Below are 14986 nucleotides of genomic sequence, written 5' to 3'. Positions count from 1 at the left end.
GCATCAATACCTCTAAGAGGGATAGGATTTACCAAAGGCTCAAGAACAAAACCACAGCGCTTGGCAAATGACAGATCCATAAGACTCAGGGCAGCACCTGAATCCACAAACGCCATAACAGGGTAGGAAGACAATGAGCAAATTAAAGTCACAGACAAAATAAATTTAGGTTGCAAATTACCAATGGCGACAGGGCTAACAACCCTTGTTAGGCGTTTAGAGCATGCTGATATAACATGTGTAGAATCACCACAGTAAAAACACAACCCATTCTGACGTCTATGATTTTTCCGTTCATTTCTAGTCTGAATTCTATCACATTGCATTAAATCAGGTGTTTGTTCAGACAACACGACCAGAGGATTAGCAGTTTTGCGCTCCCGCAAACGCCGGTCAATTTGAATAGCCAGCGCCATGGAATCATTCAGACTTGTAGGAATGGAGAAACCCACCATCACATTCTTAATGGCTTCAGAAAGGCCATTTCTGAAATTTGCGGCCAGAGCACACTCATTCCACTGAGTAAGCACGGACCATTTCCGAAATTTTTGACAATACACTTCAGCTTCATTCTGGCCCTGAGAAATAGCCAGCAAGGCTTTTTCTGCCTGAATTTCAAGATTGGGTTCCTCGTAAAGCAATCCGAGCGCCAGAAAAAACGCATCAATATTTGCCAATGCCGGATCTCCTGGCGCTAGCGAGAAGGCCCAATCCTGAGGGTCGCCCTGTAAGAAAGAGATAACAATTTTAACTTGCTGAGCTGAGTCTCCAGATGAACGGGGTCTCAGAGATAGAAACAATTTACAATTATTCCTGAAATTCCTAAACTTGAATCTGTCTCCAGAGAACAGTTCAGGAATAGGTATTTCAGGTTCAGACATTGGACTACTGGTAACAAAATCTTGTATGCCCTGCACACGAGCAGCAAGCTGATCCACACTTGTAATCAAGGTCTGGACATTCATGTCTGCAGCAAGCACAAGCCACTCAGAGGTAAAGGGAAGGAACAAAGAGAGGAAAAAAAAAAAAAAAAAAACCTCAGAATTTCCTTTCTTATTATCCCACTTCTGCAATGCATTAAATATTCAACCTTGGCCTGGCATACTGTTATGACCCCAATGGCAGAGGGTCTCAAAAGTACATACCAAGTCTGCAAACATAAAAAACCAGCTCATAGGGCAGTGGTAACTGGGCTAACCGTATATCTAATCCTAGCACCACAAATAGCAGCAGCCGGGGAACGTGCCTACGTTGGTTCTAGACGTCTCGCGCCAGCCGGAGAACTAACTATCCCTAGAAGGGAAAAGATAGACCTTTCTTGCCTCCAGAGAAAAGACCCCAAAAGTTGGATACAAGCCCCCCACAAATAATAACGGTGAGGTAAGGAGAAAAGACAAACGTAAGAATGAACTAGTTATTTAGCAAAGAGAGGCCCACTGACTAATAGCAGAATATAGTAAGATGACTTATACGGTCAGCAAAAACCCTATCAAAATTTCCACGCTGGATATTCAAGAACCCCCGAACCGTCTAACGGCCCGGGGGGAGAATACCAGCCCCCTAGAGCTTCCAGCAAAATCAGGAATCACATTTAGTACAAGCTGGACAGAAAATAAAAGCAATACAAATAACCAAAAAACAAGGAAGCAGGACTTAGCTTAATTTTGCAAGAAACAGGACCAGCAGACAGGAGCAAACAGAAAGGATCTGATTACAACGATGCCAGGCACTGGACTGAGAATCCAGGAAGCTTATATAGCAACACCCCTGGACTAACGACCCAGGTGGGTGCCAAACTGAGGAAAGACAATCCCAGAGTCATATCACCAGTGACCACAAGAGGGAGCCAAAAAAGTCAAATTCACAACAGCTACCACAGCATCTTGCAGTGGCATGCTATTCCTTCTGGTTTGCATTTTTTTGGACCATCATTTATTTTTCAACAGGACAATGACCCCAAACACACCTCCAGGCTGTGTAAGGGCTATTTGACCAAGAAGGAGAGTGATGGGGTGCTACGCCAGATGACCTGGCCTCCACAGTCACCAGACCTGAACCCAATCGAGATGGTTTGGGGTGAGCTGAACCACAGAGCGAAGGCAAAAGGGCCAACAAGTGCTAAGCATCTCTGGGAACTCCTTCAAGATTGTTGGAAAACCATTTCCGGTGACTACCTCTTGAAGCTCATCAAGAGAATGCCAAGAGTGTGCAAAGCAGTCATCAAAGCAAAAGGTTGCTACTTTGAAAAACCTAGAATATAAGACATAATTTCAGTTGTTTCACACTTTTTTGTTAAGTATATAATTCCACATGTGTTAATTCATAGTTTTGATGCCTTCAGTGTGAATGTACAATTTTCATAGTCATGAAAATACAGAAAAATCTTTAAATGAGAAGGTGTGACCAAACTTTTGGTCTGTACTGCATGAGCAACTTTTTTCTTCCTCTCACCCTTGCCTCCTTAACTCATCATTCTTTCTGAAAAAAAAAAATGCATAAATCTATCACTGAGGGATCCAATTGACTATTTAAGTCTATAGGAAGGGAACAGCGAAGGAGAAGCAGAGCAAGAGAGGTGCTGAAACTTTCTAGTAAGTGACAATATCAACTCAGCTGGATTCACAGCTACACTGCTCAGTATATTAGCATGTTGTCTTCCACTGTTACTGATGAATGTCAACATGTGTTACATAGAGACAGAAGTGCAGGAATCCTTGATGTTTATGTGTGCATAAGCAGCAAATATCTACTCAGAAACAACTGAAAATCAGACTTACACCCTGGCGCTTACAGTGGCGTGTGCCTTGCCAAAAATGTTACTCTAGTTAGAGAATGGAGTACATATTTGGCCTAAGTAGTGCCACACGACTTGGAATAACTTTTGAAAAGTTTGCTACGCAGGTTCCGCCACAGTTCATCCTAGCCAAACTCTGCTTACTGAGGTGGATCTGACTGAGACTAGTGTGAAAATACCAAAAGCCTCTAAATGTTGCACAACTTCGAGATACGCTAAAATTTTACACTTTTCAAAATGTTTTACACCATATTTCTGGTGAAAACACCTTGGTGAATCCTGCCCATAAATTGCTTTATTAGAAAAGTCACATGAAATGGTAGATATGCTTTAAGGGAAAAACAGACATAAAATTAAGTAAAAAAAACATTATTACATATGTGATTCATATCTGTGATTTTTGTATCTTTTTAATATATTTTTAAGACCTGATAACTTTACACCATGTAAAACATACACGTTCAGTATTGGTCAGTATTTTACATCAGTATTTGTAAGCTAAAATCGGGAGTGCGTGATAAATACAGAAGTGGTGACTTGTTTCCATTATACTTTTCCTCTGATTGTTCCTCTCCTGGTTTTGGCTTACAAATACTGATGTAAAATACTGACCAAATACTGAACGTGTGAACGTGGCCTTTGGCCTCATTTCACACATCCATGTTTAAACATGAACATGAAAAAATGGCACCAGTGTCAGTGTATGGTTCATTCTTAGGCTGCCGTCACACTAGCAGTATTTGGTCAGTATTTTACATCAGTATTTGTAAGCCAAAACCAGGAGTGGAACAATTAGAGGAAAAGTATAATAGAAACATATGCACCACTTCTGCATTTATCACCCACTCCTGGTTTTGGCTTACAAATACTGATGTAAAATACTGACCAAATACTGCTAGTGTGACGGCAGCCTTACCATCAGTGTGTCATCAGTGTATGGTTCATTCTTACCATCAGTGTGTCATCAGTGTATGGTTCATTCTTACCATCAGTGTGTCATCAGTGTTTGGTCTGTTTTTTACCATCAGTGTGTCATCAGTGTTTGGTCTGTTTTTACCGTCAGTGTACCATCAGTGTTTGGTCTGTTTTTACCATCAGTGTGTCATCAGTGTTTGTTCTGTTTTTACCGTCATTGTGTGATCAGAGTTTGGTCTTTTTTTACCGTTAGTATTTCATTAGTGTTTGGTCTGTTTTTATTGTCATTGTGTCATCAGTGTTTGGTCTGTTTTTACCATTAGTGTCATCAGTGTTTGGTCTGTTTTTATCATCAGTGTGTCATCAGTGTTTGGGCTGTTTTTACCGTCAGTGTGTCATCGGTGTTTGGTCTGTTTTTACTGTTATTGTGTGATCCGTGTTTGGTCTGTTTTTACCGTCAGTGTGCCAACAGTGTTTGGTCTGTTTTTACCATCAGTGTGTCATCAGTGTTTGGTCTGTTTTTACCATTAGTGTCATCAGTGTTTGTTCTGTTTTTACTGTCATTGTGTGATCAGAGTTTGGTCTTTTTTTACCGTTAGTGTTTCATTAGTGTTTGGTCTGTTTTTACTGTCATTGTGTCATCAGTGTTTGGTCTGTTTTTACCATTAGTGTCATCAGTGTTTGGTCTGTTTTTATCATCAGTGTGTCATCAGTGTTTGGGCTGTTTTTATCATCAGTGTGTCATCAGTGTTTGGGCTGTTTTTACCGTCAGTGTGTCATCAGTGTTTGGTCTGTTTTTACTGTTATTGTGTGATCCGTGTTTGGTCTGTTTTTACCGTCAGTGTGCCAACAGTGTTTGGTCTGTTTTTACCATCAGTGTGTCATCAGTGTTTGGTCTGTTTTTACCATTAGTGTCATCAGTGTTTGTTCTGTTTTTACTGTCATTGTGTGATCAGAGTTTGGTCTTTTTTTACCGTTAGTGTTTCATTAGTGTTTGGTCTGTTTTTACTGTCATTGTGTCATCAGTGTTTGGTCTGTTTTTACCATTAGTGTCATCAGTGTTTGGTCTGTTTTTATCATCAGTGTGTCATCAGTGTTTGGGCTGTTTTTACCGTCAGTGTGTAATCAGTGTTTGGTCTGTTTTTACTGTTATTGTGTGATCCGTGTTTGGTCTGTTTTTACCGTCAGTGTGCCAACAGTGTTTGGTCTGTTTTTACCATCAGTGTGTCATCAGTGTTTGGTCTGTTTTTTACCATCAGTGTGTCATCAGTGTTTGGTCTGTTTTTACCGTCAGTGTACCATCAGTGTTTGGTCTGTTTTTACCATCAGTGTGTCATCAGTGTTTGTTCTGTTTTTACCGTCATTGTGTGATCAGAGTTTGGTCTTTTTTTACCGTTAGTATTTCATTAGTGTTTAGTCTGTTTTTATTTTCATTGTGTCATCAGTGTTTGGTCTGTTTTTACCATTAGTGTCATCAGTGTTTGGTCTGTTTTTATCATCAGTGTGTCATCAGTGTTTGGGCTGTTTTTACCGTCAGTGTGTCATCAGTGTTTGGTCTGTTTTTACTGTTATTGTGTGATCCGTGTTTGGTCTGTTTTTACCGTCAGTGTGCCAACAGTGTTTGGTCTGTTTTTACCATCAGTGTGTCATCAGTGTTTGGTCTGTTTTTACCATTAGTGTCATCAGTGTTTGTTCTGTTTTTACTGTCATTGTGTGATCAGAGTTTGGTCTTTTTTTACCGTTAGTGTTTCATTAGTGTTTGGTCTGTTTTTACTGTCATTGTGTCATCAGTGTTTGGTCTGTTTTTACCATTAGTGTCATCAGTGTTTGGTCTGTTTTTATCATCAGTGTGTCATCAGTGTTTGGGCTGTTTTTACCGTCAGTGTGTAATCAGTGTTTGGTCTGTTTTTACTGTTATTGTGTGATCCGTGTTTGGTCTGTTTTTACCGTCAGTGTGCCAACAGTGTTTGGTCTGTTTTTACCATCAGTGTGTCATCAGTGTTTGGTCTGTTTTTTACCATCAGTGTGTCATCAGTGTTTGGTCTGTTTTTACCGTCAGTGTACCATCAGTGTTTGGTCTGTTTTTACCATCAGTGTGTCATCAGTGTTTGTTCTGTTTTTACCGTCATTGTGTGATCAGAGTTTGGTCTTTTTTTACCGTTAGTATTTCATTAGTGTTTAGTCTGTTTTTATTTTCATTGTGTCATCAGTGTTTGGTCTGTTTTTACCATTAGTGTCATCAGTGTTTGGTCTGTTTTTATCATCAGTGTGTCATCAGTGTTTGGGCTGTTTTTACCGTCAGTGTGTCATCAGTGTTTGGTCTGTTTTTACTGTTATTGTGTGATCCGTGTTTGGTCTGTTTTTACCGTCAGTGTGCCAACAGTGTTTGGTCTGTTTTTACCATTAGTGTCATCAGTGTTTGTTCTGTTTTTACTGTCATTGTGTGATCAGAGTTTGGTCTTTTTTTACCGTTAGTGTTTCATTAGTGTTTGGTCTGTTTTTACTGTCATTGTGTCATCAGTGTTTGGTCTGTTTTTACCATTAGTGTCATCAGTGTTTGTTCTGTTTTTACTGTCATTGTGTGATCAGAGTTTGGTCTTTTTTTACCGTTAGTGTTTCATTAGTGTTTGGTCTGTTTTTACTGTCATTGTGTCATCAGTGTTTGGTCTGTTTTTACCATTAGTGTCATCAGTGGTTGGTCTGTTTTTACCATCAGTGTGTCATCAGTGTTTGGTCTGTTTTTACCGTCAGTGTGTAATCAGTGTTTGGTCTGTTTTTACTGTCATTGTGTGATCCGTGTTTGGTCTCTTTTTACTGTCATTGTGTCATCAGTGTTTGGTCTGTTTTTACTGTCATTGTGTCATCAGTGTTTGGTCTGTTTTTACCATTAGTGTCATCGGTGTTTTTCACAGATGGATAAATAAATGACAAAGCTTCTATCCTTTACAATGTTAAATACAAATAGTACACAGATGACATACTGATGCCATCCGTGTGCTGTACGTGTTTTTCACTGACCCATAGAATTACATTGGCACTTTTCATCCGTGATGCTATAGAAAAATGAACATGTTAATAGACTGATGGGTGAGTGAAAAAAAATCCATGGATACAACGAGTATGTGTAACACGAACGTCTGAATGAGGCCTTATGTGATCTTATATATATGAAATTTTTGTATTACATTTTTTATCTTATTTTTGTAATATTTGTTCATTGTATATTGGGGATATCTAATTTATACTTTGACATTTGGACACATAATCATTACATGACAGAAGATCACTACTAGAACTGCTACTTCTACTGGTACTTCATTGGTTATCCTATAACATGTTCTGAAAAAGGACTGTTTAAAGAATCTATGGATGTTTTTTAATAAAAAAAAGTTTCCTCCTATTATATGTTCTATAACTATCAGGAATCTAAGGCTGCCGTCACACTAGCAGTATTTGGTCAGTATTTTACATCAGTATTTGTAAGCCAAAACCAGGAGTGGGACAATTAGAGGAAAATTATAACAGAAACATATGCACCACTTCTGCATTTATCACCCACTCCTGGTTTTGGCTTACAAATACTGATGTAAAATACTGATCAAATACTGCCAGTGTGACGGCAGCCTAACACTGATTGTTTAAATAAATGCTTGTTTCTCAGCCTTAAAAAAAAGATCTGCAAACCTAATTGCTAGTAAATAACACTTATATTCTTACATAAATTGGCATATCGCAGATTCTTTTCTCCCTGGTAGTGGATTACATGCGCCTTGGACACACTGTGTCCAGACAGGTCGAGGTCACTGGCTATCAGCAGTGTCTTCCACCTCCAGGCCTGGCTGGTGCTACAGTTGAATGAGTTTAAAGAAAGCAGGTCAATTTTTACATCTTGTTAATCACTGCTGCTGACTACTGGCTTCTGCTGAACATATGACACCTGCACGAATGATATCTCCGAGCTGATATGCTAGGCTGCGCATGGATGGATGCATTCCCACTGTTCAGCAAAAGCCACCGCTTGGATTTTTTTACACATCCTTAAATCTAATACCCACTTGCTCTTTGTATCTATAAATGTCTATTTGGATGTAATTATAAAAATTTAATCTTCAGATTTTAATGTAGCAATCATAAAGCTCAACTGAGGAGGGAGATAAAAACAAAAGGAAACAGTCTTGATGGATTCTAATCGGTATTAGAGGAATTAACCTAAGACCAATCTTTATGAGTTCAGTAAATACGGTACATTGTTTTTAACAAGATCCCAAAATTCCAGCATAACATCTTGTACAATGTATCAAAATGTATTTGTCCACTCACTTGGAACCAGTTTATTAATGCTCAAAACTCTGTCCCTAATTGTTAATTACTTATTGATCAGGACAAACATACCATAGAGACAGCCTACATCAGAGGTGTCAAACTGCTTTCCTCAAGGGCCGCCAACAGGTCATGTTTTCAGGATTTCCTTAGCATTCCACAAGGTGCTGGAATAATTCTGTGTAGGTGATTAAATTATCACCTGTGCAATACAAGGAAATCCTGAAAACATGACCTGTTGGCGGCCCTCGAGGAATGCAGTTTGACACCTCTGGCCTACATGGTTCCTACAAGGCTTCCAAACTCCAGCCCCTATTAGCCCTAAGGTATAATGGTTGGCGTGAACCTTTGGTGGGATTCCTCCTAGACAGGTCCTACAACTAAAGCAATCAAAGGTACTGGTGGTATTTAACCCAAAGGCCATGAAACAGTTCATCAAGTATGATTGAGCAGTAATACTTAGGAACAGCCACTAGCAAAAGTCCGGAGCTGTGCCTGGTAAACTGTAAAGGCTACAGGAGTGTTGTGCGGCTCCTTTAAGCAACTGTGGGTGCTTAGACTTTGACACCCTCGCACTGTACAAACAACCATGACGATCCTTTATTTTTTCACCGGCAGAACTTATTTCTTTTTCTTTCAGCATGAGTATCATTTAGGCTAAACACATACCGAACGTAGCAATACCTATATATCAAAAAAAGTAAAGTATGAATCAATTGTATAGTAAATGATATATAGATGGTAGGTAGATGAATGGAAAACCATTTGAAAATTTGAAGAAACAGAACAAAGAGAACCTCAAATTTATGGTCTAATAGGGAAAATAAGACTCAATTGAAGTTTCATATAAAATATACCTTTATTGAGCAAAAAATGGGTAGATACCCTGACGAAGAACTCAGTTCTGAAATGAGCGATGGCGTGTGTGCTGTACTTGGACTGGCGGACCAAATAGGTGTGAGCCATTCTTATCTTTTTTAGCTGCTGTTACTGCACTGTTACACCTTGCACTTTACCATTCTATATTGCTGCCTATTACCATGCATCCACCTGTTTGTATTGTGTCTTGATTTATTATCATTATTATTTTTGGTCCGCTGTTTTCTCTTGACTATATATGTTTTTATAATGCTATTTATTATTGACTTTATATTCCAAGTACGGGCACATTTTTTGTTGCAGTACTACCGTTTACCCATTTTTTTGCTCAATAAAGGTATATTTTATATAAAACATAATTAATTCTTATGTTTCCCTATTAGCCCATGAGTATCATTTAGCATATAATGCACTGAAAAATAGGAAAAAATATTATTTGTAAGGGTCCATAGAGAAAATTAGCATTCTGCCATTGTTGCTCAGCTATTGTTTCTTTAAAGTGTTCATTTTATTTTAAAAAAATGACAAATTACGGTAACTTTGAGAGCTAGACAGCTTAAACTGCTTCAGTTACAGAGGAGTGCTGGCTGTATAACACAGCCGACACCAACCGCAGGCTCAGCTTCTGAGCCTTCCCCACACACTGGCACCTGACACGAGAAATGCATATATCGGGTTAAGAAGCAGAAAAAAACATTAATGAGCCCCACATGGCGACACAATTTTCATTTTTGCTAGGAGCTCTTTTCACCTTTATGTACTTCTCTAGCATCAAGCTAATATGATAAACAAAACAGAAAAAAAAATTTTTTATAGGACAATTCTTTTTTCATCTGCCCAACAGACGATATTTTTACAAAATGTGAAAAAGAAGAGTTCTTATGAGGGACAACAGCCACAGCAACTTCTCTTTCCGGGATGGTCCAAAAGTTGATTTTAATCCTAAGTGTCCATATATCTAAATCTCTTTTCTAATACAAATTCATTAAAAAGTTCCTATCCTATTATACCTACTTTTTAAATTTTTTCACAGCTAGATTATATTTTTTTTGAGATTATACCAGTGCATGCTTTGTTACTCAAACGGGACATCATCCAGGGGTCGGGGCTGCAGTCATCAGACATTTATATTGAAGGCTGTGCTGGTGTCTACTCACTCCTTTACAATACACACTGACAGTGCCCTGTATTGCCAGCTTGATACTTCTCATTAGAGTTGGAAATGGAGTGCACTGTCATTGTGCACTGAAAAGGAATATCACACAGTCAATAGGGATCTGATACTGAGCATGTGTAGGAATTGACAAACGACACATACGACACATGCTCAGTAGAGCAGAGACTAGCCCAGCTACTGCAACAGACATTACTGAAGATGCTTTGTTTCATGGTGGGGCAGATACTGGGGCAGTGATATATATATATATATATATATATATATATATATATATACACTCACCGGCCACTTTATTAGGTACACCATGCTAGTAACGGGTTGGACCCCCTTTTGCCTTCAGAACTGCCTCAATTCTTCGTGGCATAGATTCAACAAGGTGCTGGAAGCATTCCTCAGAGATTTTGGTCCATATTGACATGATGGCATCACACAGTTGCCGCAGATTTGTCGGCTGCACATCCCAAAGATGCTCCATACAAGGCAGGATGGATCCATGCTTTCATGTTGTTTACGCCAAATTCTGACCCTACCATCCAAATGTCGCAGCAGAAATCGAGACTCATCAGACCAAGCAACGTTTTTCCAATCTTCTACTGTCCAATTTCGATGAGCTTGTACAAATTGTAGCCTCAGTTTCCTGTTCTTAGCTGAAAGGAGTGGTACCCGGTGTGGTCTTCTGCTGCTGTAGCCCATCTGTCTCAAAGTTTGACGCACTGTGCGTTCAGAGATGCTCTTAGGCCTACCTTGGTTGTAACGGGTGGCGATTTGAGTCACTGTTGCCTTTCTATCAGCTCGAACCAGTCTGCCCATTCTCCTCTGACCTCTGGCATTAACAAGGCATTTCCGCCCACAGAACTGCCGCTCACTGGATTTTTTTTCTTTTTCGGACCATTCTCTGTAAACCCTAGAGATGGTTGTGCGTGAAAATCCCAGTAGATCAGCAGTTTCTGAAATACTCAGACCAGCCCTTCTGGCACCAACAACCATGCCACGTTCAAAGGCACTCAAATCACCTTTCTTCCCCATACTGATGCTCGGTTTGAACTGCAGGAGATTGTCTTGACCATGTCTACATGCCTAAATGCACTGAGTTGCCGCCATGTGATTGGCTGATTAGAAATTAAGTGTTAACAAGAAGTTGGACAGGTGTACCTAATAAAGTGGCCGGTGAGTGTATATATATATATATATATATATATATATATATAAAGTAGAGTAGAGAGGAATGGTGGGAATTTTTTTATCGAAGCATATTAGTAAAACGATTAAATTATTACATTACATAAATGGACATTTAGGATTAAAATCAACTTTAGTTTTGAACCACCCTTATAAGACCCCAACACTGCTTTAATGAAGACGCCTACGTCTTTCTTATATTGATTCAATACAAAGGTGTCCAAAATGTAAATATGGGTAATGGCACTTCAACGCCCCGGGAAGATTTTGAATTGCGATACGTGCGTCGGGGTGAGGGGGGAACATCTGGCCTGTCCTGCAGGTGATATCTTTGGGCCTTTTACTCAGGTAATGGTCTTTTCAGCTTATACTGTACCTACCAGTTACTTAACATGTATAGCGTATTATAACCTGATTTATGTCTTTGCAAGCCGCATTTCCCTACATAGGGATCCTTTACCTTATCCTGATAGTTACAGAGTGACACTTAGTAGCCATACCTCCATCATATATATTTATATGTGTCTATTTACATCTATTTCTGATTATATTTCTGTTCCTTGGCTGTATGTATTGTGAGTGTGTTTATTATTTTCACACCATTATATTTATAGATTACCTCAATATTACACATTAACATATACCATACACTCTATACAGGACACACAGATTGAACCTTCCGACTGGGCACTCTGCTATTTTTGTTCATCTTGCTTTTTTTCCTGATTTCTTAATATTGTTTTATCTTGTTACTAATAAAGTATTGTATTATTAATGGATCTCTTCGTTCGGCTGTATATTTTATGTTAGTCTGAATTTGAGTTGAGTAATCTTTCTTATATTTCCTGAACTGAGACTTGGCTTAGCGATTACCGGTACACCCAATTTCTTACATAATAAATAATACTTTAAGAAATTTTCAAACCCTGAATGCAGCGATCAGATACACAGTGCGAGAGGTGATTCTCATCACTGCTTTACTAGCCAGCAATTAAATAGTTAGGGCTTAGCAAAGCGACTGCAATGCAGTATTTTAGCTTACTTGAGCTCTGCAGTGAGACCTCTCGCTTAGTGAATGCAAAAATTGAAAAGCAATATATACTATTAATACATTTTGCCAATTTACTCACCCAGTGCAAACAACCGGCATCTATATATCTTAAACTAATTAGGCTCAGAAAGCGTACACTCAGCAAATGTGTGGCTGGGTTATAAGCAGAATACCTGCAGTCAAGCACCAGGTGTAACCTGAGTCTGATGTATCATAAAACACAGCATGGGGCAGGAGGTTAGGATATAGCAAACTTCAGCATTGTGCAACCACACTATAGTATATGTGCAGCCATTATCATAACTATACCACCAGGCTGCAAAGATGTCAATGGGATAGACACTAAAGACACTGAATGTGTCGTTTGGAGAGCAGCAAGTGGGGGCAGAGTATCAGCAAAGTATTATATATGTATTCAGCCTGTGATACAAATACATTAATAAAATGACCATCATGTGCAGAACACCATTATATAAGCGTGAGCATGCAGTGGCCTGAGTCTGTTAGTAATACGATGCCCAATGGCGGACGTCTCTCTGCACAAGTTGTCGTAGATTTCCATCAGCTTACCCCTTGTGGTAGTCAGGGTCCTTCTTTTTTCTTGAAGAGCAAAGATCGATCCGAGTATAGATCAGAAATATGTCACCTAGCAAAACCAGAATGAGAAAGAACTTTTAATAATTCATTTGTAGGATTCACAATCTTTCATCATAAAATCATTTCTGTATATACATCAGGTACAACATTTCAGATTCATTAGTTTGCATAAATAAAGATGGAAGGGTTACATAAATACGTAGGTTTAAAAAAGACACAATCAAGTTCAACCTTTCTCAATCATGATCCGTTTTTCATCTCTAGATTATTTGTATCCGTCAATGCCTTTGATAAAAGGGGTATTCTCATATTATTAAATTGCTCAAGTTTGTTATAGAGAGTGAAAATAAGCAAGTTTGCAGTTGACTTTTTCTATCTGCTGTCATTCTCCTGCTATGAGAGCTTTTATCTTACTTAGTGCTCAGCTTGTTTTCAAGGAGCTCAGCCACTAGAGCCTGCCAAGTGTGTGCAGTAGTTATATTCCAGGAGAGGAGTTAACTCCTAATATCCAAGTCTGCTCTCTGCAACCCATGGATTTCTATACAGCAGATAGCTGCTCATCTTCCTCCACTTCCCTCTTAGCTGCTGACTAAGGTGCTCCCCCGGAGTACTGTAGAAACCCAATCCCCAACCCTCAGTATTGACAGGTTCCAGAGCAGTTTTCCTAATCACATTCCTCTCATTTTCCTGAGCCCTGCTGATCTTCCTCCCCTTCCCTCTCAGCTCCTGACCAAGGTAGCTGCTCATCTTCCTCCTCTTCCCTCTCAGCTCCTGACCAAGGAGCTCTTCTCAGTCCTGTAGAATCATAATCCTCCAACCCTCAGCACTGACAATTTCTAAAGCAGTTCTGCTAATCACATGCTTCTCACTTTCCTAAACCCTGTGCTTGAGTAAAATACCTGTCACCTATATATGCAAATATAGTGATAACATTGTAGACTCAGAAAATGGACAGACCGATAATGTGTAGCAGCAAGACTAAGCTCTTGGATCAGAACTGTCATTCAAGGAGTGCCTGTCCTCCAATCATCTAGGAAGTAGGGAGACTGCCTAGCTCTTAGCTGCTCAAGAGACAAATTGAGAAAAAAATGTATTACAAAATATGAAAAAAATAGAAAAACACAAAAGTCCAAATTTTGCCCATTAAAAATAAGATAGCAAAAAAAAATAAAAAATATATATATATATATACATATATATATATGTATATATATATATATATATATATATATATATATACATACATACATATTTAATATTGCTGCATTTGTAAAATTCCCATCTATCAAAATATTTAAAAAATTAATCCAATCCCTGAACAGCATAACGAGAAAAGAAAATCAAAATGCCCACTTTTTTTTTTTTGTCGCTGCAACATTGCAATAAAATTCAATAAGAGGAGATCGCAACTTCGTATCTGTCCCACAATAATCTAAAAAAACATTGGTTCATGGCACAAAAAATAAGCCATCACACAGGCCCATATCCCAAAAATGAAAACGTTACAGGTCTCAGAAAATGGCGACACAAGCAAAAAACTTTTTGTTACATATGTCCAAAAAATTTTTCACCACCGAAATAAAAAAAAGCTATAGATGTTTGGTATCTGCACTCTCATACTGACCTGGAGAATCATACTGCCTTGTTAGTTTTACCATAAAGTGAACATGGTACATAAAAATCCCCCCCCAAAAAATTGTGGAATTGCACTTTTTTTTGCAATTTTAACAAACTTGGACTTTTTTTTCCTGCTTTCCAATGCATAACATAATAATATTACTTGAAAATATGCATTTATGCAATATATTTATTTTTTTGCTGAAATCTGAGAAAAGGCCAATGCTGACAACAACGTAAGCTAAATTAATATTTGAAAAAAAAACAAGTCATGTCTGTGACTCAAAAATAATGAGCACACTGTTGTGGGTGCATTAGAATATATGGAGAGTTTGTTGCGTGTCTTTGTTGTTTCTTCAGGTTCACCAGTGAAGCAAGGGTTTAAAATAAATAATGGGGCCTAAAGGTCCAGTAGAAGACAACCCCATCTGCAGCCAATCACTTGCTCCAATTGTCA

General features: G+C 38.7%; 1 protein-coding gene across 31 annotated transcripts in view; it reads right to left on the bottom strand.

Annotated features, from left to right (window-relative positions):
- The window catches only part of MAP2 (microtubule associated protein 2), a 300805-nt gene that overhangs the window by 94652 nt on the left and 191167 nt on the right, over positions 1-14986 (bottom strand). For all 31 annotated transcript variants that reach the window (XM_077272167.1, XM_077272176.1, XM_077272171.1 and 28 more), the window contains one exon: positions 12886-12961. The gene's annotated coding sequence lies outside the window, so the exon portion shown is untranslated. The remainder of the gene's footprint in view (positions 1-12885; positions 12962-14986) is intronic.

This window comes from Ranitomeya variabilis, chromosome 7 (assembly GCF_051348905.1).
Source record: "Ranitomeya variabilis isolate aRanVar5 chromosome 7, aRanVar5.hap1, whole genome shotgun sequence".
NCBI lineage: Eukaryota > Metazoa > Chordata > Amphibia > Anura > Dendrobatidae > Ranitomeya > Ranitomeya variabilis.
The sequence above is the reverse complement of the archived record's forward strand: the minus strand, read 5'-3'. Positions and strand labels throughout refer to the sequence as shown.